This window comes from Cavia porcellus, unplaced genomic scaffold, assembly GCF_034190915.1.
Source record: "Cavia porcellus strain 051 isolate PalLab524CR breed Dunkin Hartley unplaced genomic scaffold, mCavPor4.1 scaffold_30, whole genome shotgun sequence".
NCBI classification, from domain to species: domain Eukaryota; kingdom Metazoa; phylum Chordata; class Mammalia; order Rodentia; family Caviidae; genus Cavia; species Cavia porcellus.
In genome coordinates, this window is record NW_026947513.1 from 32872870 (window position 1) to 32898402 (window position 25533).

At 46.8% G+C, this 25533-nt stretch overlaps 1 long non-coding RNA gene across 3 annotated transcripts in view; it reads left to right on the forward strand.

Moving 5' to 3' along the window:
• The first annotated feature begins 1365 nt into the window (after nucleotides 1–1365).
• The window catches only part of LOC111757304 (uncharacterized), a 69278-nt gene continuing 45110 nt past the window's right edge, over nucleotides 1366–25533 (forward strand). Inside the window, exons 1-4 of one of the 3 annotated variants that reach the window (XR_010044626.1) lie at nucleotides 1366–1693; nucleotides 15330–15381; nucleotides 19143–19341; nucleotides 24128–24236. This is a non-coding gene — a long non-coding RNA (uncharacterized LOC111757304). The remainder of the gene's footprint in view (nucleotides 1694–15329; nucleotides 15382–19142; nucleotides 19342–24127; nucleotides 24237–25533) is intronic. The other 2 variants (XR_010044628.1, XR_010044627.1) reach the window with 2 other exon arrangements.

Consider the following 25533-nt stretch of genomic DNA (forward strand, 5'->3'; position numbering starts at 1 on the left):
CTAACCTTGACAGTGTCCTTTATACACCTACGGCCCGGTGAATGGACGGGGAGGCCACAGATCCTCCAATATCAGTGTCACTTCTGACTTTGCTGCCTGCTGTTCCTCCCCCTCTATAGATTTTTTGGTGGGCTGAGAATACCCTCGTCATCTCCTCTTGGACAAACCCTTTCCTCACCACCCAGTGTGCCTGCCTTGCCTGGCTGCCCCTGACCCCAGCACAGGACAGTAGCAGTGTCTCTGCCCTTCACACCGCAGTGTGCTTGTCTGTCCAGCCACTGTCAGTCAGTGCTTCTGCACAGTTCAGCTGTGGAAGCCGTAGGCCGCTTCCAAAACGCTCCGGCCTAAATTCTTCAATCCTCACAAAAATCTTCTGTGGCACATGTTTTTATTACAAATCAGATTCTGTAAGGCTTTTTCTTTTCCTGTAGAGGTCAAAGGCAGAAGGAGGTGGAACAAACAAACACTTTCGTTGCAGAGGTACCGATCTTAGCCGGGTCCCCATGTCACCTCAGCAGGGAATATTCTTGCAGAGACAGAGTGCAGATCCCTCAGGAACCACCTGAAGCCCACCTGACACTGTTAAAGGAAAAACAGCTGATATTTCTCAGAACGGAAGGGTCCAGTTCTGCCTCAATCTAGCCTTGAGGAAGAATAAAGAAGGATCTAAATATTAGCTCTCACAAAGAAACATTTCCTGATGTGAACTCTTTAAAAATTTTTTTTGGAAAATTTTAATAAGTTTTAGCTAACACATAAAAACATAAACACTTCTACATATTCAGGGGGCACCATCCCAAGGTTTGATACATGTATACACTGCGTAATGTTTCTATCAAGTGAAGCATATCCGCCTCGTAAACACTTAGCATGTCTATACGGTGTGCGCCTAGAGTCCTTTCTTCTGGCTTTCTGAGGTACCCAGTCTGGCTCTCTAGAGTCGCCTCCTGGGCACCAGCACCCCAGAACCTATTGCTCCTGTCACTCCCTACCCATGGATCGGCTTCTCCCCAGGCCTCCCTTTCCTTGGTATGAAATCTTTTGCCATTTGTGTGAGACGAAAGAGGCACAATATGACTTTCTTAAGACTAAAGTTGGCCTACTGGGTGGGAAACCAGGGCTGGCCCTGTCCTCTCTGAGGTGGGGGTGTCAGTCCACGTGAGGAGCTGCCCTGCAGTTGTGTCTCCAGGGACCCAGTCTCACACCTGCAGAGCTGGGCCTGCTGGGGCGGGGCCGGGAGGGTGGAGAGGGTTGGTACCCATAGCCCTGGCTTCAGGTCTGCCCGGTGGCCACACTCACAGAAAAATTCCTTTTATTTCTTAAATCTCACTCTATGCCAGACTGGGAGGCCTGGAGAGAGATCAAGGGCCCAACTACTGTGCTAACCAGAACAGCGCATGTGACAAAGGGAATTCTTTCCTTTCTTTTGCTGTTCTTTGCTGCCTTCCAGGAAGATTTAAATAGCAACAAAAAAGCAAAACACCCCACTTTCGAGTTTCAAGCACAGCCTGTTCCTCCACAAGAAAAGGAGAAGCCTCAGAAAAACATACCCACAAGTCTCATTCAGCTCCCCTGACTAGGTCTTGGCTAGGGGCTCAGCTAACCGGCTCCCAAGCACACAGGGCAGCGAGGAAGAGATCTGCTCTGGCTTCCTGTGGATTCCGGGATGCAGTGGAAGCCACAGAATTTCCAGGTGACTGATCGGGCACAGTGGTGCCTTTATTTCTTACTTTCTCCCTTGGTTGGGGCTGGCTGACTCTGGGCTGGCCAGGCCCAGCCTGGAGTGCACATCCTTCCTTCAAAAGGTGTTTCCTGGGACCTGGGGCCCTTCCCTCACCGTCGTGGATCACTCTCTTTCCTGGTCCCAAACGCTGGGTGATGCTTTGGGCTCTGTGTTCAGAACCCTCTCAGAATTAGAAGCAGCTGTGGTCTGATCAGAGAAATAGAATTGGAAGATGTATGGTAAGAGATCTGCTGCGAGGAATTAGGGGTGCAGGGTGAATCTGACATCCTCAGGAAGGGTAGGCTGGGCATAGTGGGTGAGCAGAAGTCACTGTCTCTGGGCAGAACTTTCCTTTCACTGGGGAGCCCTGGGCTCTGTCCTTAAGACCCAGCCTGCATATAGGGGTCCTGATTAGGGACATAATTATTTCATGTGTTTATGCATGTGTGTGTATGTGTGTGTTTTCCTGGGGATGGAATCCAGGGACTCTGTACTGAACTCCATTCCCAGCCCTTTTTAATGTTTTATTGAGATGCTCTTGCTAAGTCACTATTTGACCAGGATGGCCTCGAACTTGCCATCCTCCTGCCTCAGCCTTCTGAGTATTTGTGATTCTAGGCAGGCATCACCATGCCTGGCTCCAATTAGAGACTTTATTCATATATACAAAAGACATTCACTGAGTCCCTTAGGACAGTGTTTTGCTGAGTAAACAGGGACTGCAGCCTGGTCAAGGTGATACGTGAAACTCAGTAGCAGCCCAATTCTGACCCCAATAGCCTCTTCCCTTCTCCAAGCCTGAACTGGTTTCCCTGCCCCACCCAGTACCCTGCAGAGCAGACAGCAGCCAGCTCTCCGGAAGAGCTTGTGCCATTGCAGAATACTGTTTCCCAGAGGTGCTCATGTCCTAATCCTCGGGCACTGTGGCTGTCACCTTCCCTGGCAAAAGGCGCTGAGCAGGTAGGTATATGTAGGGGCTGGACTCTGAGGTGAGGAAAGCTCCTGGATGATCCGGGTGGCACCGTCTCATCACAGGAGTCCTTAAAGCAGAGAGGAAGCCAGAAGAAACAGTGAGAGAGACGTGGCCAGAGAGGACTCCATCCTCAGCTGCTAGCTTTGAGGAAGAGGAGGAGGACCAGGAGCTGGCGGCAGAGAGGAGGCCCCGGCCAGATGACCCATGGCACCCGCTCAATCCTCTAAGAAACCAAGAGAGCAGGAAGGCAGCCACACCAATGTGAGCCTAAGGAGACCCTGCGGGCCAGCAATGTACACATGATGGTATAAGCAACCGGCGTTGCGTAAGTTGCTGATTGGCAATCGCTGTGGCAGGAATAGAAAACGGAGATGGCCCTCAGCCCAGTGACTTCCCACCCTCAGAGCAGGAGCCGGCTCCCCAAACCCCCTTGCCTCCCAGCCTCCTTCCTCTGTGGCCTGCTCTCTGCTCCTGCTTTGTCTCCAGGGCCTGGAGCCCAGCGAGGTGCCCTGCCCTGCAGTTGCCCCAGCCCCAGCCGCTGAGAGAAAGCACTTGTTAATAGGATATCAGAATTAATGCAAAACACCCTCGAGGCCCAATGTATAAACATTTGGAAGAAAGACAAGACCCAACCTGCAGTGCTCTGCTCTCTTCCTCCGCTCTGGAACTTGCAGTCACACTCCCGCTGTGCAGCCCCAGACCCAGCAGGCTCCCTGGCTTCCTCTGTCAAGGGCTTCAACATTTGCTCAGAAACCGAGTCTTAGGGGCTGGGGATTTAGCTCAGCGGCATAAGCACCTCCCTTGCAAACAGGTGGTCTTGCAAGCAGGCAGTTGTGAGTTCAGTCCTCGATGGTGGTTGTGAGTTCAGATCCACGATGTGAGTTCAGATCCACGATGGTGATTTAAAAAAAAATACTGAGTCTTTCCTGAGCCCTCCCTTGGCATATGGAATGCATATCAGCATACCATAGTGTGATTTTTTAAATGGTGAATGTTTAGAGTTTAGATTTTTAATTAATTACAGTAAAAGATAAATTACCATTAATCCTACCCAGAATACCCCTCCTTGAATTAAGCACACTCATCTCATCATTTTTGCCTCTCTCTCTTTTCTTTCTTTTTTACTTTTCGGGGAAAGGTTTGTTTTGGCTCACAGTGTGTAGAGGTTTCAGTCCACAGTTGGCTGGCTCCAAGATGGCACGGCAAAGGGGCATCACTTCGGAGAAACAGTCCATGGCAGGCAGAAGGCGGCACGGCAGCAAATGCCAATGACCACGTTCTGGAGCGGTTCTGTGCGTCCTCTTTCAGGAGTGTCTTTAGCAGCATTAGCATGGCTGCCTCAATGTCCTCAACCAACTTCATGGTTATTTTGACATTAGCGAAGAACTAGAAAGTGCACAGGGCCAGATCCCATGAGTCTGGTGAATGAAGAGACTGTAATATTTTTAATTGACAGGAATTGCTCTGAATGTGAGCCTTACACTACTTCAGAAAGTGTCGAGATGGAGGGGATAAGTGTGTTCAGACTGAGGGAACGTGTTTTGGGGGGTTAATGATAATGTGTCTTACTGTAATACATTTTTAATTGAAACTTTCACTTCTGTTTTGATTAAAGTCATACTATTTCACTTATTCTCTGCATTTTGGTCACTGCTCTGTCACTAGCATTGAGCACTCTTGTGGCTTTTTGCATGGATTGCGTGGAACCTTGTGGTAGGAAGGCAGACAGGAAGGGACCGGAGAAGAGGGAGGAGAGGAGGGAGGCGACCTCCTCAGGGCCAGGGTGCGGGTACGCGGGAGGAGAGAGCTTTCTCACTGATGCTCTAGAGTGAAAATCCCTGAAGAACTACAGTACATTTTAGTTCGTCTGTTTAAGGAAACATTAATTTATAAGCAGGGCTATTTTTTCCTCTCCCCAAAGGGAGAAAGCAATATCCAGTGTGTTCTATTAGATTCGTTAGCGGATTTGGACTGGCTATGTGCTTTCTTTTCTAAGAAATCATCTAAATGCTTCCACTGAAACTCTGAGAAAAATTTGAATCCTTTGCAGTTTAACCAAAATCCTTTAAGAACAAAGTCTTTTGCAGTCCTTCATTGAGTAATGCCTAGAGATTTTATTCTCTTCAGGTTCTTTCTCAAAAATTAAAAATTTCATTCTGATGATTTTTCTTCCTTTCGCTTTTTAATAGAGGCATTTTCACAAAGCTACTGTTAGAAAGTCAGTGATATCTTCTATCGGAGAAACAGACTTTTCTACCATAACAGCAACAACAACCACGAAGTAGTAGTTCTATTTCATTGTTGCTTGAAACTAGACCCGAATCCAACAGAATTTGACGTGGATTAGTGCCCAGGTGACCTGGGTGAGGGGTGAATAACCCGACTGGGTTGAAGCCCAGCCGAGCCTCAGCAGGCCATGCACGCTGAGCTATGGGACTCTAGGCCACCGTGGCCCACAGAGGAATGAAGCAGAACCAGGTTAGAGCAGAGGCGAGGAGGGAGGAGCAAAGTGGGGGACAGAGAGGGCCTGCCCCAGAGGAAGGCCGAGAAGCCAAGAGAACAGCCTCCATTCCTGCGGGCCTTGAGGTGGTCATTACAAAAGAAAAAAGTCGTCTGAAAAGCTTTGGAAAACCACAGGCAGAACATGCAGCGCTTCCTGTGGGAATTAAAGAGGGTTTTGAAGTCTGTCGTTACATGGACCGAAAATGAATTTCAACTAAATATAGTGAACATCTTGGACTGGATCCTGGAATAGAAAAATGATGTCGATGGGAAAATCATGAAATTTGAATAGTCTAGAATTTAGTGACCAGAATTAATTTCTTAATTTTGACAAATGTGCTATAGTCATGAAAGATGTAAGCGTTCAGTAAAACTGGGTTAAGGATATATAAAATTCTCTGAACTCTCTTTGTAACTTTTCTGTTAAGTTTAAACTTACTCCAAGTTGAAAAGTACATTTTAAAAACAGATTTCAGTTCCTAAATGGAGAAGGCATAGAATGATAGCATGGAAATTAGTCTTTTTTTGTGTGTCTTTTTCCTTTTTATCGGTACCAGGGATCGAACTCATGACTGCCTGCTTGCAAGGCAGGCACTTTATGCCGCTGAGCTAAATCCCCAGCCCTGGAAATTAGTCTTTATGGTCTTAAAATTTAACAGTTTAAACCATCTGGAAATACTTTTGCCTATAGTATAAAAGTGAAATCTATGCTCCTCCCGCAAGAACTAAACATCATCACTAATAGGCTCATAAAACTTTGTAACCATGGCAACTTTAGATGTCACTGTAGATGTCCTAAACTTTAGATGTCCTAGAGACACCCCCACAGCATTGCTGATGGACTTACTTTTCATGCAGCAAGACCTGAGCTTGCACCAGGTGGGGGCACAGGAGCACGTGTCCAAACCTATGCTCCTCCAGGACTAAGTTCTTCTTTGTGTCTCTGAGGTTCTGTTTCTCATACTCCTCTGTGGATGGCTGATGCTGGAAACCTCCATCCCAACAGACAGGTGACTGACTGTACCCTACTCACCTTTACTGGACCATCAGCATCCCAGTGAGGTATCCAAGTTCCAACTCAAACAGAGGGATAGGCATGTACACAGGAGCGGCTGGGGAAGGCTTTTGGCCAAGACAAGGTGAATTTCTTAATGATCTTTGGAAACACATTGCCAAAGAGTATGGTTTCAGTTGCAAAGTTACTGGCTGGAGCTGAGAATGCCATGGCCTTCAAATTCTTTTTTTTTTTTTTTTTTTTTTTTTGAGATGGGGTCTCGCTATGCAGTTCAGGCTGGCCTTGAGCTCATTTTGTAGCCCAGGCTTGTCTTGAACTCCCAACAATCCTCCCACCTCAGCCTCCTGAGTGCTGGGATTACAGGCGTGAGCCACCATGCCTAGCTGCCTTCAAATTCTTGAGGAGACCTTTCTACTATTTCACAAAGTGATTTTTTAAAAAATTGTATCTCTGGGGCTGAGGATTTAGCTCAGCGGCATAAGCAACTGCCTTGCAAGCGAGTGGTGAGTTTGATCCCCAGTACTGATTAAAAAACATTGTATCTCTATTTATTTGTGAACACAAACATCTTGCTGTATATTCCATAATTGTATGTGCACTTCGTGATTTTTATCTGTGTCCTTCATTAGCTTGTCATGTGGAGTTTTTGTGTTTTTCTTGTCCAATCATATGGGCTTTCTTGTATTAAAAACAGTAAATTTTTATTTCATGTTTGTTGAATGTTTTAACCAACTCACTTTTTTGTTTTGTTTTGCTTTGTTTCATTTTGTTTTGTTCTGTTGTGGTTATTGGCATTGTAGATCACATGAAAGTTTGGCAAACATGATTTTTTAGTTTATGTGATCGGGCTTGGAGTTTTCCCAAGGTTTCTGCCCATTCCTACCTGGATTTCCTTTTCTTGAGGAAACTTAGTGGGGTACTCAGTATCAGCACTTCAGAGGAAGAGTGCTGGGAGATGGTTGAGTCGCCATCATTAGTGTTCCAATTTGTCTTTAGTTGTAGGCCATGAAGGTCATGGCCACAGGCTCCTCATCCCAACCTTGAGGCCTCTTCAAGGCACTGTCCACCAGTGTCATAGCTGGGCTCCCCTGACCACATAGATGACACTGTACAGTTCTGGCAGAAGCTCAGACCTGTGGGAACCTGTAGCTTTATTTTTCTGGTGTCACGGGACACCAGAAGTATCTCCACCATGCTCCCCACCAGAACCATGCATCACTTCTCCACCACGCTCCTGCACTCAGCAGAGCTGCAGGATCTCCCTTCTGGTCTCAGATGCGTCTTCCCGGGACGTGGCAGAGCCCTCCCCTGGTGGCTTTCTTAGATGTGTGGATATCTGGATGGGGGAGTTTATGGGGGTTGCAGAGGACGCTGTTTGGAACAGCAGCTGGGATGGGGTAGAAGGAAAACAGAGGGGTATGACTGCAGCAGACATCTCCAGATTCCTCAGGGAGTTTGAAGCAGGTGACAACCCACCGCTATCCTGAGTGGAGGAGAGGGGGCTGCACCCTATTTTGCCATACAGAAGATCTTTTTTTTTTTTTTTTTTTTGCCATAGAGGAGGCATAGGCATGGGCAAGGCTGTCCCTGGGAGAGGGACTCCACGAGGCCATCAGCAGACAGTGCTGGTGAAAGCTGGAGTGTTTGCTCCTCAAGGGGAAGACATAGGCAGCCTCTAGAGCAATCCTCAGACCTTTTGGCATCAGGGGCCAGTTTCACAGAGGACAGCTTTAACATGTACAGGGAGCTCTGCTGCTACTGTTATTACATCATCATGCAGGGACCTCTGCTAGTGTTGATCTGTATTTGCATTTTACAAAAATTATCCTTACAGTGATATTGATGGGATCTGCATTAAACTTATTAGTTCAAGAAGAATGATCACTGTCACCTACTTAACATTCCTCTCCAGGGATACATGTTGCCTTACCATTTATTCAAATACTTTACAACTCTCAATAAAAGTTTACAGATCGTTTTGCATATACTTTTTTTTGCATGCATTTTTGTAATGGAATAGAACAGCAATCCTGTTCTGGGGAGGAGAAACCAAGAAGAGATTCAGGGACTGTGCAGAAAGGCAGGCAGCAGCACAGCTACGCTGTTCCAAGGTGCCCATTCTGCCCTTTGATTACATTCACAAGAGGAATAGCTTTCAAATGACATTTAGTAATCAGAGATTATAATGAAAATCAAGAAAGCAATGTAAAAATAAAGCTGCAAACTATATAAAAAAGAAACTAAATAATGGTGATATATATATATGTAAATGTTGAAAACTTTTGAGATCTGAGTATGATTCCCAGAATTGGAAAAGGGGGATAAAAATGCTATGTAAAGGGCCAGATACAAAGGCTGCACGTTATGTGACATTTCACTTATATAAACGTACCAGGAAAGGCAAATCCATAGAAAGAAAGAAAGAGAATTACCCAGGGCTGGAAGAAGAGGCCTGGGGACTGACTTCTTAATGGACATTTGTCTTTCTTTTAGGATGATGGAATGTTCTGGAACTTGATAGAGGTGATGGTTCCATGATGGTGTGAATGTGTTCAATGGCACTAAATTGAACATTTTCATATGTTTAAAATAGTGAATTTTATGTTTTGTACTTCATGATGCATACAACCAAGGATGTGAGAAACACTGAAAAGTTACACACAAGGTGTTCCTTTATTACACAATTGCTTCCTGCCCCCTACCCCCACCTCGGCCTACACTCCTGTGTCACAGCCACGGGTGCTGATAAGAGGGCCTCTCAGTTTCCTCCAGCTCTGAGAGACTCTGGTTCTGGTTCATTCCAGAACTCCAGTTCCCTCCTTCCTGCAGGCTCTCCCATCCGAGCATGGAGGTTGCAGAAGGGTGAATAAGAACTCTGGAGTCTACTGGAGCCGTGCTTAAGTCTCCATCAGCCACACACTTGCTGGGTGACACTGGGCCTGCAGTGTCATGGAGGCTCTCAGAGCACCTGGTTTCTCTGGCTGTCAAGGAGAGAATGGGACACCACCTTCCCAGCATCCCACTGGTGATGGGCCCAGTGCAAGGGCTGATTGAGAGTTCTCAGCACTCCTGAACTCCTCCCCAAGAAGGAAGAGCTCTTTAGCTACCATGGGCTCAATGGAGTGGCAAGGTAAAATATGTGTGCCGATGCTGATGTCTGCAAACACCAAGCCCAGGCAGATATTCCTGAGTTACCGCTGGTGTACTCCTGCACAGGCAAGTAATGCCTACCTACGTCGTTCAACTTTGCTCGTGTCAACCAGAGCTGCCAAGGGCTAGGACCAAGATGAGAACATAATCGGGGGAGGAAAAAAAAAAAAAAACATGGTGTCTTGACACGAAAAAAAGGGCAAAGATTTATAGCATGTACTCCTTTTTACACAAAGACATTAATTAAGCGCAGGACAAGCCTCTCAGCAAAACTCTGCTCTAATGTGAGCCAAGAAGAGAATTTAAAGGACTCAGACATGGTGGCTTTGAGTAAAATCTGAGGTGTGCCCATGCAGAAAAGAGACAAAAATGATATTCTGGTCCTGCTGCCCCTGCCAAGCACTCTGAGGCCTTTACTTGAAATTCCCCAGTGGATCCTCTGTCTCCTACCTTCCCTTACCTTAGGTGGATGGATGAAGTCCCCGGTCTACCGTGTGAGAACAGCTAGCACCCCAGACTTTCTGCGAGCTCCTATCTGAGAGAAGCCCTTGGTGTGCTCATTTGCCGAAGACGAATCAGCTGCCTTGGGAGCAAGGGAGGAGAGGAGGGAGCGTGGGTTGGAAGGAAGCAAGTGTCATCACAAAGATGGCAGAGTGTCCCAGAACTCACCAAACGTGACAGCATTTGTCCACCAACTTCCATTCCTAGAGGCTAAAAGTCGCCAAGAAGGACTTAACTATCCTGGCAGTGGATCCAGAGGGCTGGAGAACCTCAGGAACAGCTACCCTCCCTAGGGGGACGCTGTCTATGAGAACAGTATCAGAGCTTTCAGAGGACAACTGTCCACTGGGGCCAAGGTGAAGATCAAGGGGGGCATCCCGAGTCTCCTGTGGAGTCAGGCTGTGGTCCTGCTATCCTTGTGGTTACGGGACAGTGCAGCCTTGGAGGAGTAGAATTTTAGCAGTCTCCTATCACTGGGACAGAGTACTCCGGCAACCACAGTTTGAGAGGTTTGTCTTGGGTCAGTTTCAGAGGGTTCGGTTCATGGTTGGCTGGCTGGCTCCAAGGCAGAATCAGCATGGCAAAAGGGCATGTCAGAAGAAAGCTGCTCTGCCCATGGCAGCTAGTAAGCAAAGAGAAGAGAGGAGCTGGGGACAAGAATACACCCTTTCAGGTCACACCACCAGTGACCCCAACCCAACCAGAAACTCAAGGGAAAAGTCTCGTTGGAGCTACCACAATAGAGACTGCCAGTTTCCAGTTTCTGACTTTATGAATGAGGCTAGTTGGAACATGTGTGTACATGTCTTTTGGTAGACATAAACATTTATTTCTCTTGGGCATATACCAAGAATATCGTTGCTAGGTCACGGGATACATAAATATTTACCTTTAATGCTACCAAAAAATTTTAACCCTCACTAGAGATATATGAGAGACTTAGTTGCCACGGAGTCTCCCAACATTAAGTTTGGTCAGCCCTCCTAATTACCTTCCTGTCCTGATTTGTCAATTACCCTTTTACAAGGAGATTTGCTTGTGGAGTAGAAATCTGCCAGCAATGGAAAATGTTCTGTCTGCCAGCAGTTAAGAGTTTAACTTAAATGTTTGATTCTACACCAAAGGACAGTGGAAATTTGAGATAAGAGCAAACAGTGTGGTTATGGAAATAAGAATCTGTTTGGGGACTGAGTTATACAATGCTTTGAGCTGCTGGTGAGCTTTGGAAAGAGGAGGGGAAGAAGGAAGGGATTCTCACAGAATGCACAGCTCAAGCCAAGGCAGGGAAAGGGAAAGGGCTTGGAGCAGAGCAGCTAGAAAGCTGAGCTTGTGGGGCGGGGAGGCCTGTGGGAGGAGCAGGGCAGGTGGCTGGATTGGTAAGGAGGGGGTTTGGAGACCAGGCTTGGGCCAGTGTTACCTAGTATACTCACACAGCAAGTGGGAGTGAGCTGTATCAGGGGAGAGTCCACGGGTCTCTCGTTCAGTCTGCTTCCCCTTGATTCCCACAGTGAGGAGCTTTGTGCTGTGATGGCTGTGACGAGTAGTTTCCCTTCACAGGGGCCACCAAATGGAAGTCCACTAGTTCATGAGGGTCCCCAGGGAAGAGCTAGATCGATTCCTATGCTGCAGAGGGAATCACACGTACCATATTAACTGAGAAGTAGAATATCTTTATCCCCCAAGTATGGACATTTTGAGATTCTCAAAGGGCAAGTTTGGCTTTATGACACGTTTATGCCTAGAGGCTGACCGGACTAAATTAGAAGGTCTGTAGCTAGTGCGTGTCCATGAACCAGCACACACAGTCTGGGCTGCAGATCCCTAAGGATGGAGAAAAACAGCCCCACTTTTCCTGGTCTCCTTCTGGAACTGCCTGGGCCCGTTTATTCTACACCTGCAGACTCAGCCTGGGACTGTGCATTTATCTACACATTTATTCCTTCATTCACTTATTCACTCAACAGAGTGACTACCTAGCTAAGGCTGAGCACTGGACTTGAAGAGGGAGACACAGGAGTTCTACCTTCAAGGGTTTCACACTATCACTTTAATAAAGACAACGATGGACAATACAGGCGTCACTTCTATCTGAGTAGGCTCGAGAAATTATGAGTTTTGCTGGATGTCTTGGAGTTCATCTGGCGGGCAAAATCAAGAGAAGGCCTTCCAAGCAGAAGAGAGAAAGCCAGCGCAGAGCACCAAGACTGCACGTTGTGCAGCTGGAACACAGAAGTAGCTGGAGAAGAGGCTTACAGGTGGCAGAGTCGGATCACAAAGGTCTACAATCATCACATTAATGAACGCGGGCTTTACTGACGGGGCGATGGGAGTCAGAACAACCAGCAGCTAAAGTATCAGATCTGGGAAAGCAAGACACTAACTTAAAGGAGCCCATGGCAGAGGTGGCAGAGAAGGGGAGATGGGGACTTAGGAGATGAATTCTTCAAGACTTAGTGATTGGCAGAGGCCATGAGAGGTGGATTTGGATGACTCCTGTATTCTGCCTTGTAAATGATGGCGCTGTTATTTGGGAGAGGAAATGCTGGGGAAGGGGAAGGGTTGAGCAGGACAGGAAAGGAAAGTGATGGAGGAAATGACTGGCTTGGTTATTTTGAGCTCAGATATCTGTGAAATGCACGCAACCAGGGTGGCTGGGTGCAAGGGTGCACTTGGGGGCTCTGAGCTCCAGAAGCAGATTTCAGGTCCCAGTAGCGATGGAGGGATCTCTGAGCCTGGACTCGCTCATGGGCACTGTGGGAAAAGAACAAAGAGGAACAAGCAAAGTGTCCTGTGGAGCACTAAGCTCTAAGGGGAGTGTGCCATAAGGTCACCTTGCTGAAGGAGCAGTTAAAAAGAGGGGAATGAAAGCACAAGAAACTTATTTACAGCGTGTCTTCCCACTGTATGTTGAGTGTCCCTAATTTGAAAATCTGAAATCCCACATGCTCCAAAACCTGAAACTTTTGAGCATTGAAATGATTTCACAAAAATCATATCATACCCAAAAAGTTGTTCCATACACATTACCAGAAGCATTGATAAAATTACCTTCAGGCTCCACAAATACGATGTATAGGAAGCCTAAATGAATTCTGTGTATGAATTTGTGCCCCATGCTCATATCTCTTTGGGCATGCAAATATTCCAACATCTGAAAAAAAGATTAGAAAGTAAACCACTCTGGTCCCAGTGTTTTGAATAAGGAATATTTAACATGTACATAGAAAGGCTCCCAGTTCAAAGTTATTGCTTGAATAATAAACAAACAAAAAGGCTGGGGCCATAAAGATAAGCAGGCGTTTCCAGAAGGTACACATTTAAATGCTGTGAGGAGACCAATGACGCAAGATGAGAACTAAGTGTTCCCAGCTGACCTGCACCAGGGACAGGAAGCCCCAGAACGGCCCCTGCTGCCCTGCCCGGGCTCAGACTGAGTCACTCCCTGCCCATCCACACCCAGAGTGGGGTTCTCCAGTGTAGCCCACAGTTGCATCTTCTGCAGCAATTCTGGCTCATGGCCCACCCCTCCTTCTATCCTGATGTCCTACAGCTGGACCTTGCTTGTGTCCTCACATTTCCACTTGGGAACACGTTTGTATGAGTCATCATTGCTGTGTAACAAATTATTCCTGCACACAGTGGTTTAGAGCAACACCCACTGACTATGGGATGCTTTTTTAGATCAGTAATCTGGGTGTGGCTTAGCTGGGATCTCTGTTTCCTGGTTTCTCTTGGGGCTGCAATAGTTTCAGCAGAGGCTGGATCCCTTATAATTCCCTGAGAGGTCACTGGAAGGATTCTGCTCCTCATTTCTTGTGGGCTGTTGGCCATCGGCTGCCCTCCGTTCCTGGCCACAGGGCTCCCCAGCATGGCAGCTCACCTCATCAAAGCCAGTGCCAGGGTATCTAAGAAGAGTGAGGTCACAGTGTGCTGTAAGCTAACTGTGGGAGAGGCATCCTGTCACCACTGCCATATTCTTACAGTTACAGACAGCTTGCCACATCCAGCCCACATGTAAGGGGAGTAGGTCACACGGGCGAGCAAGTGCCCAGGAGTCAGAATCACGGGGACCGTCCTGTGACAGCTGCTTAGAATGTGCATTCCTTCCCAAATCTTCTGCTTGGATGTTCTCCAACAATTGGTTTTGCCATCTTGGTTGAACTATGGCGGAAAAAACTCACGGCCGCAAATTCTCCTGTACCAGTAATAACTAATGTTAATAGAGTGCAAGTTCCATGCTAGGCTTTGTATTTGAGTTTTTAGACGAGATTTACAAATATTAACTGAGTTTATCCTCACAACATCGCTTTGCAGTGGAATCTTGTGAACTCATTTTTCAGACAACACAACTGAGTTACAGGATCTGGATCCAGGAGGTTGGTTGTAGAATTCTTGCCATTAACCATCATGCTAGTCTATAAGGCAGGATACAATACTGTCCAGTTTGGCATGTTGTGACATTAAATCAAAACACTTAAAAACAAGCTGGATAAGATGGCACACACCTGTGTAATCTCAGCTACCTGGGAGGCTGAGGCGGAAAGATCACAGGAGCCCAGGAGTTCAGAGTCAGTCTGGGCAACACAGCAAAACCCTTAAAAGTCAAGTTTCTTTAAAAATAGAACAAGCTGAGTGTGGTGGTGCATTCCTGTAACCCCAGCACTCGGGAGGCTGAGGCAGGAGGATCACTGTGTGCTCAAGGCCATCTTGGGCTACAAAATGATTCAATGTTTTGAAAAGATAAAAAAAAAAGATAAAACAGTTGAGCAGCCACGTCAAAATTTCAACCATTAATTAGCAATAAAATAGATTTAACCCATACTTTGAGCAACACATTTTGAATCTTGCATCCTTTTGGTTACCAGCTCTTCTCTATTAATATTTTTTTTCCTTTTTTCGTCATCCTGTCTTTGATCCTTAAGATTTAGGCTGACTTAGGCTTCTCCCTTTACTCTTTTATACACAAAAGTTAGTCCTGAGCAACCAGGAATTTTTTCCCCTTTCCTCCTAACTGTCCAGGCTGGCTTCTCTCTCTCTCGATTTCTATATCATAACAAAACCATGGAACCAGCAAAGCCAGAATCTTCTTTAGAGGGCAGGGGAAAGGGAAGCGGAGAAAATAAAGCAAAATTCTCTTTAGCTGGTGGGGCAGGGAGGGTTGGCTGTGGTTTGCTCGGGAGAGGCGAAGAGGCCACACTTCATTTTCTCTCCAAGTAAAGCACAGGAATGGAGTCCTCATCGATGCACTGCTGCTCCCAGCCTCCCGGCCCAGTCCCGTGACCAAAATTTTCCCTCATAAATTCTGCCCTGACCCGCTTCAGCTGGGCCCCCAAGTCATCCCCCAGTTCTCGTCACTCTGCCTTGATCCATTCCACATGTCATCGCCAGGCTGGTCTTCTGAATGCCGGTCTGATCATACAGGTTTCCTGCTTTTCATTTCTCAGTTGCTCCTCTTTCCTTTCTAGGTGGACTCTTTGCACATATCCTCATCCCCTGCAAGAGGAGGGCAGAGATTTTGTGAGTGTGACAGCGGCCCTGGTGCGGGGGAGAGGGGAGGCTGTGTCCAATATAAGGGAGGAGACGAGGCGTGCCCCCCACTTTGCTCTGGTTGCTGCCTTGAAATGTTGCCCCTGTGCCACGTCACCCTGCCTTGAAACCAGTTGATTATGGACTGGAACCTCCACAAATTGTGAGCTAAATAAATCTTCTTTCCTTAATTTTGGGTGTTGGGTATTTTGTCCCAGCAACAAGGGAAAAGTAACCAAGACTCCATCTGAAAGGCCACCTCCCCTGAGAAGCACCCCTAAATAACTGCATCTGAGCCTGCCTTCTCCCTCCTCCATCCCCTGGACCTTTCACTGGAGCATCTTGGCCTAGCCGTTTGCCGCATCCTGTTCTTTCAGCAGGACGTGGTGGCACACACCTAGAATCCCAGCGACTTCGGAAGCTGATGTAGGAAGAACACAGGCAGCCTGGGCAACAGAATAAAATTATAAACAAGGACGGGGGTGGGGCTCAGTGTTCCCTGGGCTCTCCAAAGGGTGCCTGCTCGCTCTGCTTTCTCCCCAGAGAGGCTTAAACACGTGTATGTCAAGCGTTCTGTGAGTGATTGGAAATGAAGTTTTCAGAACTCTCTCTCTCATCCAATTTATTATCTAATTTATCAACTCATGTATTTTTACTCTTCTTTTTTCAGTCTAGTGTTATTTTAACTTTTTCTGTCTTTAATATTTTTGATGACTACACTAAAACATGTGTGTCCTAGTGAGGTGCCATGCCGAGTTTGGGTACAAGTACAATGTTTAAATCATGCTAAATATATTTCTTTCAAACACTTGCCATTTCTTGGTGGTAAAACCTTTCAAAGCCCTGTCTCTAGCCGTGTGAGCGGTACGGTCACAGCCATACTGTGCAGCCACCCTGCTATTCAATCGTACCGCAGCATTTCCTGTTCCATTCTTACTGTGTCTTAGTAAACAGTGATCAGCTCTTTCCGTCTCCACGTGTTCCCTTTCACAGCCTTTGTGGAACAGGTGGAGAGGGTGGAAGACGCATTTCTTGGAAAAGGGAGGGCAGGAGCCGCGGCCGGGCAGGGCGCCCGAGCGGGGCGGTCATGGTCGTGGGCATGCCACAGCTTGAATTTCATCAAAGCCCACAAGTGTGCTGTCTCTGGGTGTTACCTGGTGCCTACACCTTTAACCAGTCTGACCTCATACTTGGCATCCTGGTCACCCGTGGCTGTCACAGGGACTGTGGCACCAGGTGTGTCTCACAGGACAGACAGTTAGTTACCTCAGTTCAAGGCAAAAACATTCAATACACACAGAGAGCCAGCCACCATGCTCTAGGGGCATGCCTGAAAACTACAGAGAATATTTACATTTTAAAAATGTATTGCAGTGAAAGACACACTGCTTTTAACCCTTCTCGTAATCCTCCTGTTCTCAAACTCACTTCTCTGGTCTCTCTTCACTTTCTGAAGTGGCTCTGGAAGTCCTCTTTCTTGAGGGTCCTTAGTTGCTGTGTTGTGGCTGCCCTGATTCTAAATGCATTCAATCATTTTCCTTTCATGGTCATTTTGAACTTGGGGCTGAGCAGCAAGTCATATGGTGCCAGATCCAGCGGATGAGGTACAGGAGGAACCAGAGTAATGACTTTACAAGCCCATCTTTCCACTGGATGGCACTGGACAGCACCATTCAGTATACTTTTTAATCACACCTTGTAAAGACACCAAAAGGGATTTCCAAATCTGAAGTGTACACAAACAACGATTAAAATAATAAATTTTATGTCATAAACATTTTACTACACTATGCTGGGCACTTGTGATCCCAGCACTCAGCAGGCCAACACTGAGATAAAAGCATTGCCTGGAGTTTGAAGCCAGCCTGAGTTGTCTCAAAAACCAAAAACCAAAACTTCACCACATAAAACAAATTTCAATTTTGATTTTAAAATTCTTCTGTAAAAAAGAGGAACCCAAGTTTCTTGCCCCAAAGTCACTCAGCAAACTGAGTAGCATGATTGGGATAAGAACAGGGAGTGGGGGCGCGGAGGGTGGAGAGGGAAGCTAAGCTGAGAGTTCTGATCCCATTAACTGCCTCTGAGAGCGCTCTCAAGAGGAGATCCAGGAGCGGCCCTTCCCCAGCCGGCCTGTGTCCTTGTGTCACCAGGAAGCCGGGCCTAATCCCGTGAGGAGGTGGCAACACACGTCCGCATCAGGCAACACGTGTCAGCGGTCCACAGAGCACAGACAAAGTCTGTTGGAAAACAGTAGATTTTCAGAGACAGAGGAGAGAGCAGACACCTTCAGGCACAGAGGCTGGCCAGTGCCCAGACTGCAGCTGAGGGCTCAGGTTACATCTGCTGATTGGGTCTTTCAAGGCACAGCTTTTCCTTCCTCCTGGGTCACTGTTCCTTCACAAGGAAGATGGCTGTGCTGGCCTGCTGCCTGCTCCCTTTGCAGCCACCTTCACCCCGCTGTCCCTCCCTGTTCTCCCTGAGCAGAGCTCTTCTCCGGTGCTGAGGCCCTGGAGACCCCAACACATGTGTGCTAGGCTCCCGGAAACTGTGGGTGGGAGTGCTCAGGAGAAGACCATCCAAGGGAAGGAGGAAAAGAAAAAAGAAAGAAAAACTGAGGAAGGAGCTGTTTTTTCCAGCTCCTGGCTGCCTGTTGTTGGGATTTTATCCAGAGTGAGTTTCCAGTGCTGGCTTGGCTCCTTGGATGGAGGGCGTGCAGCTTGCCCCATGAGGGCTCCTGAGCTTGCTCCTGGCGCGTGCACATGCACGTACGCGCACGCACACACACGCACATACACACAGGGAGGCGTCTGGCTCCCATCCATCTGTCCGTCTGAAGCTGAGCCTGCCAGCATGCAGGGTACCTGCCTTAAGGGAGACTCAGCTCCTGTCTGATGTGACAGGGAAGGTGCACCTTACCCTTGGGAAACAGGTTGTTTTACCAGCTGCAAAAACATCTGCACCCTCAGTGCCCTGGTACCCAAGAGCAGGGCCCCCTCTTCATTTGGTCTTCGCATCCTGCTGGACAGAAGACAAACCTGGGTAGGAAAGCAAGGAAAGAGGCTGTGAATTCTAACGTCACTCCAGCAATGAAATGAAATCTTTTACAGCCCAACCAGACATTTTTCTGGAAGGAAACAATTTTCTTTCCAGTGTTAGTGGGGCACCAGTGATGGGTTAGACACTGGAGATACCCTGGGAGCTAACAAAAATCCTCCATCTTCACAGGGCTGGCAGGCCAATGTGTTAGACATCAGATGATGTGCAAGGAAACACCTAGACAAAAGCCAGAGGCCGGGGAGCAGGGGAAGAAACAGTGGGACGGTGGCAGGAGACGATGGCAGGAGTGGGAAGGAGGGTGGAGAGAGACGCTAACCTGAGACTTAGAGGTTGGAAGAAACCAAGGAAATGGCGTGCGAGGCTGGACAGAAGGAACAGCCTGGGAGCACCAGGAGCACCCCTGGTGCGGTCAAGCACAGGCAGTGAAGGAGAGGGACGGAAGAAGCCAGGACCCGGGCAGTCTGGAGGGGTACGGGGGTGTGGCTCTGATCCAGGGCTGTGAAAAGCTGCTGAAGGCTTGAGCCTAGGTGGAAATGATTCCCAGTTGGCCTGGATGCTGGACTGAGACCTCTCCTCATTTTACCTGCTTTAAACAAGCCCTTCTCTGCCCTCCAGCTGCCAGATGGGAGCTGCGCTGTCAGAAATCCCAGAAGCCCATGAGATTTCCAACTCTCTGTCTCCTTGTCTGCTTTCAGGTGCTGGAGTTTGACATTAAAAGCCTCATTCTGGCTGAGGCCTGACAGAGCAGAAAAGCCTGAAATTAATGCCAACCTCAGGACATCTGGAACACACACCAGGCCAGTGGATCTTTAAATTAAAACCCAGACTTCCCTGCCTGCCTCCTCTGCACTTTCAAGCATCAGGCAACACATGTCAGCAGTCCACAGAGCACAGGTAGAGTCTGTTGGAAAATGGTAGATTTTTCTAACAAGAAGGGCCTTCACTGGCAGGCGAGTACATCAATCAGAAACAGACCAAGACACTTTGTCTTCACTTACCAAAGACACAATTAATCCTAATTAAGGCTCATCCATCTTCTCCTCCTCACTGCACCCTGAGTTCCCAGAGGAAAACCCAATTCACTCCCCACTTTAACCCAGGAAAGTAGAAGGCATTTCACAGTTATACGAGGAACCCAGGCCCTATATGGAGTCACCACATGGCGCCTAGGTTCTGTCCTTGTTTACCACAGTTGAGATCCTAGAATAAGAAGAGGTACACATATTGAAGAGATGTGGGGAACATGTCTGTCCTGGCTGGACATGTGGGACCTGGCCCCTTCCTCTGCCCATGGAAGGCCTGTTATTCCTTAGTTGCTTAAAAGATTCTTGGTTCCTGCTCACCTTCTTTCCTTTTGGTTGGCCCATAAATATTTGTTGAGCAATTAATGTGTGTGATGCAAAGATTTATCACAGGATTCCTTTTTGGGTGTAGTAGAGTGGAAACAGGAATCATGACATCAGAAGCCTTCTGTTTTGCTGGGTGTGGTGGGACATGGCTCTAATCACAGCCACGTAGAAGGCTCAGGCAGGGTGATTGCAAGTTTGAGGTCAGCCTGGGAAACTTAGCAAGACCCTGTATCAAGATAAAGCAGAACGGGTTGGGAATGCGGCTCAGTGGCAGAGTTCCTTTTTAGCAATTGATGGGCTGCTCTGAGGATTGAATGTGGCATTGAATATGACAGTTGTGAGCACTGTAAACGATGGCTAGCTTTTGGGGTATTGCGCTGGATCATAGATGGATCTGCTTGGGTAGCTCACAAGCTGTAGCCTGAAGAAGCTGACGCAAATCAGCTATCACTGATACCCAACCCCATCCAGGTCCCTTCCCTCAGCCCTAACAATGTCTTCCCGTAGCCATAGGTTTTTATAAAATTTGTAAAATAAAGAGATTTTAGTGTCAACTAATGAAGATCACTGGCTTTCCTCTCTGACTTGCCATCACTTGAGTGGTGACAATTTGGCGGTAGGCATTTTTGATATTTAACTAAGCAGAAGATGAATTGGGAATATAATGAATTTGGATTGAGTAGCCTACATTGTTCCAATTTGCAGCCAACCCAGGTGCAGTTAGGTTTTCTCTAGACCTCCTGATGTGGAAATGGCTCCTAGGAATTCTCCTAACTTTGCTTCTGCTAACCTTGAGCACCAGCTCATCTGGTGCGGGGCCAAGGCCCTGTGTGTGATATGAACACATTCCACAGGCCCCAGCACCAGAAACACATGGCAGTGGTGGAGGAGAAATAGGCTTAAAATACATGAAACAGAAAGCTGTTCAGAAAGTGCTGATCATCAGCCGTGGGCGTGTAGTGAAAGACATACGTGGTCCTTACCGACACCTAGTTCAAACACAAGTGACTATCAGAAATATGCTGGAGTTGGGTGTGGTGGTACGTAATTCTGTTGCAGGCAGCTGAGTTAGTTAAAAATATTACAGGCAGTGAGACAGGACTAGGTTTCAATGGAGCCAGTGCAGATACCTGGCAACTGCAGGGGAGACTGATGCCTCCTGCTGTGGGCCAGGCCTCAAGACAAAAGATACAAATGCACCCATATCCTGAGGATTGATACCCTAAATAGTTCCCATCCCCCTAAGGAAGAGTCACTGCTTTGTAAGAATGCCTGCTTTCTACAAGGCTCACTTCCCCATTTGTCCCTAATGTAATCTATTGTACCTGTACTATTGATCTTACTGGCTAACTATAGTTATGTCCCACTTTACGCCCATCTGCCTTGTGAGTTCCAAGTCTTCCCCCACCTTGAACCCACGGTTTTACTCTATAAAAAGTCCCTGGAAAAGACCGAGTCCTGCTCAGGATCCCTTCTGTCCCTCTTCAGACAGAAGCTTTCTTTCTCTCAATAAATATATTCTGCTCTTAACCTCCGTTGTTCCTAAAATTCATTCTTCGATTTTAGAGCTCGTGCCGGACATAGCAGGTCAGGAGTTTCATTCCCCTATATCAATTCCAGCAGCACTCAGAAGGCTGAAGCAGGAGTATTACCATGAGCTCAAGGGCAGAATGGACTACAAAGTGAGCTCAGGGCCAGCCTGAACTACATAGTGAGACTCTGTCTCAAAAACAAAACAAAATGCTTGAGAGTAAGCATATATAATCCTTAGTTACAACATAATCATAATGAATATTTCTTTTTTGATGGAAATCTCATCAAATACAAATGAACTCAAGTCCTGGTCTTCAGGACAGAACTCTGTGGCATGTTACTGACAGCAGGCACAGCTGTGTGTGAAGTCCTGCGTCTTCTGCTCTCCCCTGGACCATCTATTGGTTGATGTGAGATGCAGAACCTCACCAGATGCCCTGACATGGCCTGCAGAAACAAACACTCCTGTGTCAAACTACTGACTTACTCCATAATAAATCATGCAAGTAGTGCAAAAGCAGTTTGGTTATATAATCATGTCATTTGATATAAGAAACAATTTATAATTCCTCTTCTGTATGCCTCAGTTTCCGAAGAACTTTGTATTTATTTTCGCAATTATCAATCATAAAAATTACCCAATTTTCACGGCCTGGGCCTTGTCCCCTGCTGGGACTGAAACTCTTGCTAGAAGCCCACTCAGGCTGCACTGGACACTTGCCGTTCCCTCCTCTTGAGGGCTGGCACCTTTCCTCTTGTGTCCCAGAACAGTAGAGACACTCAGTATTTGAATGCCATGCTCATTGACCATGGTTTCCACTGCTTAGAAATTTATGTTGCCCACACCACTCATTCCTCAGACTCCCTTGATCCCAGTGTAAATGTGCTACATTTACAGAATGAAAACAGAAACATCCTTCACACCAGTGTCTGGACAGCCCTAGAGCTGACGACTGTGCCTGCCTTCTCCCAGGGCTCCTCAACGTGTTCAGTCACAGTGCTCAGTTGAAGTCCTACCTTTCAATGAAGTCTCCCAGTCCCCTCTGGCATCTAGTGATCTGTAGACAATTCTAGGGCCAAATCCTGGACTACAGAGCTTGGCAAGGCCTCCCCTATAGCTGACTGTTTCTATGGTATCCTTAACTTCCCATTGAGAATGCACAATAGTGAGGTTTTTTTCTAGCTCACTGATCTCTCACTATACAAAGATCTCTGACATGCAAATAAAGAGCCTAAACCATGGCAGTACCCGTATGTCAAAGGAGGATGGAATTGTGTTAAGTGGAGGATCTAGGAACTCCAGGTCCCACACTGCACTTCCCTATCCAGCACTTTGCATCAGAACACAGATGTCCCTGGCTGATGCTGGCTGATGCTGGTTAGACTCATGATTTTCCAACTGTGTCATGATGAGGCAGTGAGACATGTTGAACAGAAACTGTAACTTTTGTATGTACTAAGGACAGTAGCCCTGCAGAATCAAGGGACCCTTCATTTGCCCACTGGATCTGGGCTGAAAACTCAGTGAGTAGAACTGGGTGAGCAGAACTAGACGCGCGGATGAGTCTTTTCTTCCTAATCTGATGAGGACCGAGAAACTTCAGTCCAACAAACCAGGACACAGGAGTGAGAAACACTGAGAACCAAAAGGAACAGGCAACAGCCAGAAGCAAAATGCTTGCTTTCACTTCCTGGTACTGGGCTGGCCCAGATGCTGCTGGGAAAGGGTGGAGAGGCCTGTGTGTCTGAAAATGAGAATAGAGCAGGAGCTTTCCACAATGGAACAAGGAAAGAGAAGAGGAGCAGCTGGACTTGTGCAGGGCAGCACTGGGAGAAGCAGGCTGTATGTCCTCTTGTTTTTCTGCAACATGGATGAGACAGAGACAGGTGAAAGACAGCACACATACTAGGAATGGTTCCCATGCCTTTCAGTTCCACAGCATGGAGAAGAACGAGAACACGAAAAGAACTCTAACTACTCTACCCACAAGTGAGCGGCATTTTAATACATAGTGACCACTAGTGAATTTGATCCAGTTAGAGTCTTAAGGTTTTTAGGACAGGTTTTACTACCCAGTTCAGTCTGGTCTTGAACTCACTGTGTATCCCAAACTAGCCTAAAATTTGCACCAAAACTACCTTAGTCTCCTAAGTGCTGAGATCACAGGCATGTGCACTGTGCCAGGTTAATGCATCCTAAAATTTGAACATTTTATTCAATCATTTCTTCTTTAGGGGAACAGAGAAAAAGAAGAAAGACATGGGATAAGAAAGTCTAACCGCTTCTAAGGCCTATGTTCTGTTGTTCTGTAGTTTTTTCTACAGCAGAACAATTCAGTTAGCAAAGAATCTCAAAAGGTCTTAAAATTACATAAGATTGTGGGGGAAATTTGTGGGAAGTGGTTGAGCCACAGCTGAGTCATAGGTTGGCAAACTCCTCAAGACTAGAGCAAAATTGGTCCCAAGGACACAGAATGCCAAAGGCAGACTGGGTAAACAAGCTGACCTGTAACACAGTTGCACATCAACAGGTGTCCAGCCTTGGTGTTCTGCCTTGTTAACTATAGCACACATAGCTCTGACAGTGTTTTGGCTTTCAGTATTCTCAGCAAAATACCTAGACCTTGCACTCTCAGCCCTATTGCATGCTTTTCCCCTTTTCAAAACATTTATATAAATAAGATGCTGGGACTGGGATGTTGTCACAGCCTCTATATCAGAGAGTTCAGGTCCCACCAAGTCCCAGCTTTCCTCTTATGTGTCTTGTTTCTTCTCAATTGCCTGTTGCACCCTCTCAGGATCCTGCTTCCTGAACAGGTCTCGGTAGGTGGTGCCCAATGTGGGGCCTGAGCTTGGAGTAACTCAGCAAACTGAAACGAAGAGACAGACACTCTGGAACTGATTAAGGTATGTAGTGCACTGAGTATAAAACTATGGGAATTCAGGATCTAAGGATAGTTCTTAGTATATTAAAATGCTTAAAGCTTTGCTTAAGGTTAGAGAGATGTCTATTAAGACTACACAGCTTGCTAAATAATTTGTTTGTTCAAGAGACTTGGTTATGGTTCCCAGATTTATATACTTGAGAAAAACTGGGAAAACAGTTAAGATCAAGGTATACTGACAAGGAGCCAGATAAGATTCCCCTCCTTACTTTTTCTTAGGAACTCGTGGGAGAAAGTGTTTGGATCAACACCTAGATAATGAAAAATGGCTGCTGCAGTAGGTCCACAAAGGAGTATTTACACCATGCAGCTCAGGGGTATAAGACACTAAAATCACCTCTGCACCTCCATATGAAGCTCAGTGCAAACCTGATTTGTGGCTCCCTGGCTACAATCAGGAGGCACATGAAACTTCTGGCTCAGCATTTAAAGAAGAAGATGAGGAAGAAGGGTCCATTGTGCTGCAAATGGCTGTGCTTAAATTAGTAGAAGCAGCAGCAGTGAAATCAAAAGTAAACGTAGGTCTCCACTGGCGACCCACAGCTCCCCTTCTCTCCCCAATTCAACAGGCATTACAAGAGACTAAAAGGAGTGTTAAAGATTTGGTTCTTAAAAGACCTTACCCCCAGAACTCAGGACAGTTTGTTTGAGAATATCGGGTTATCCCCTTTAAAACACTCAAAGAACTAAAGCCAGCAGTATTTATGTACGCCCTACAGCTCCATTTACCATGGGGCTTCTTGACATGGATGCTAAAGATGTTTTGGCTCTAGGCGATAGGCAGCCTGCCTAGCACCAGGTGACTGTTTAATGTGGAAGATGAATTGGACAGAGCTGTATGCTGAGCAGGCAGCTAAAAACAGGCCACATAATGCCTGGTTACTTTAGAAATGTTAGCAAGGATGGGACAATTTGAGGGGGTAGTTAAACAAGTAACTTTTACCATCCAGTGTCACCAACAAATCAGTATCGCCAGAATCTGAGCATGGAAGGAGCTGCCCACCACAGGTGAGAAATTTCTTGATCCTTTTAGTACTAGGCAAGGTCCTAAAGAACGTTTTACAAATGTCTGTAACCCAGCTGTTACAAGCTGTGGGGAGAACAGTAAATGATTCAACTGCAGGACAAATTCTTGCAAAGCAACTGACATTTAAAAATACTAATAAATATTGCAATAAGGTGTCAAGATCTCATAGAAAAAAAGCCTCCATACAAGACATGATCAAGATTTGTGCAGAAATTGGCCCAGCCTATGTACA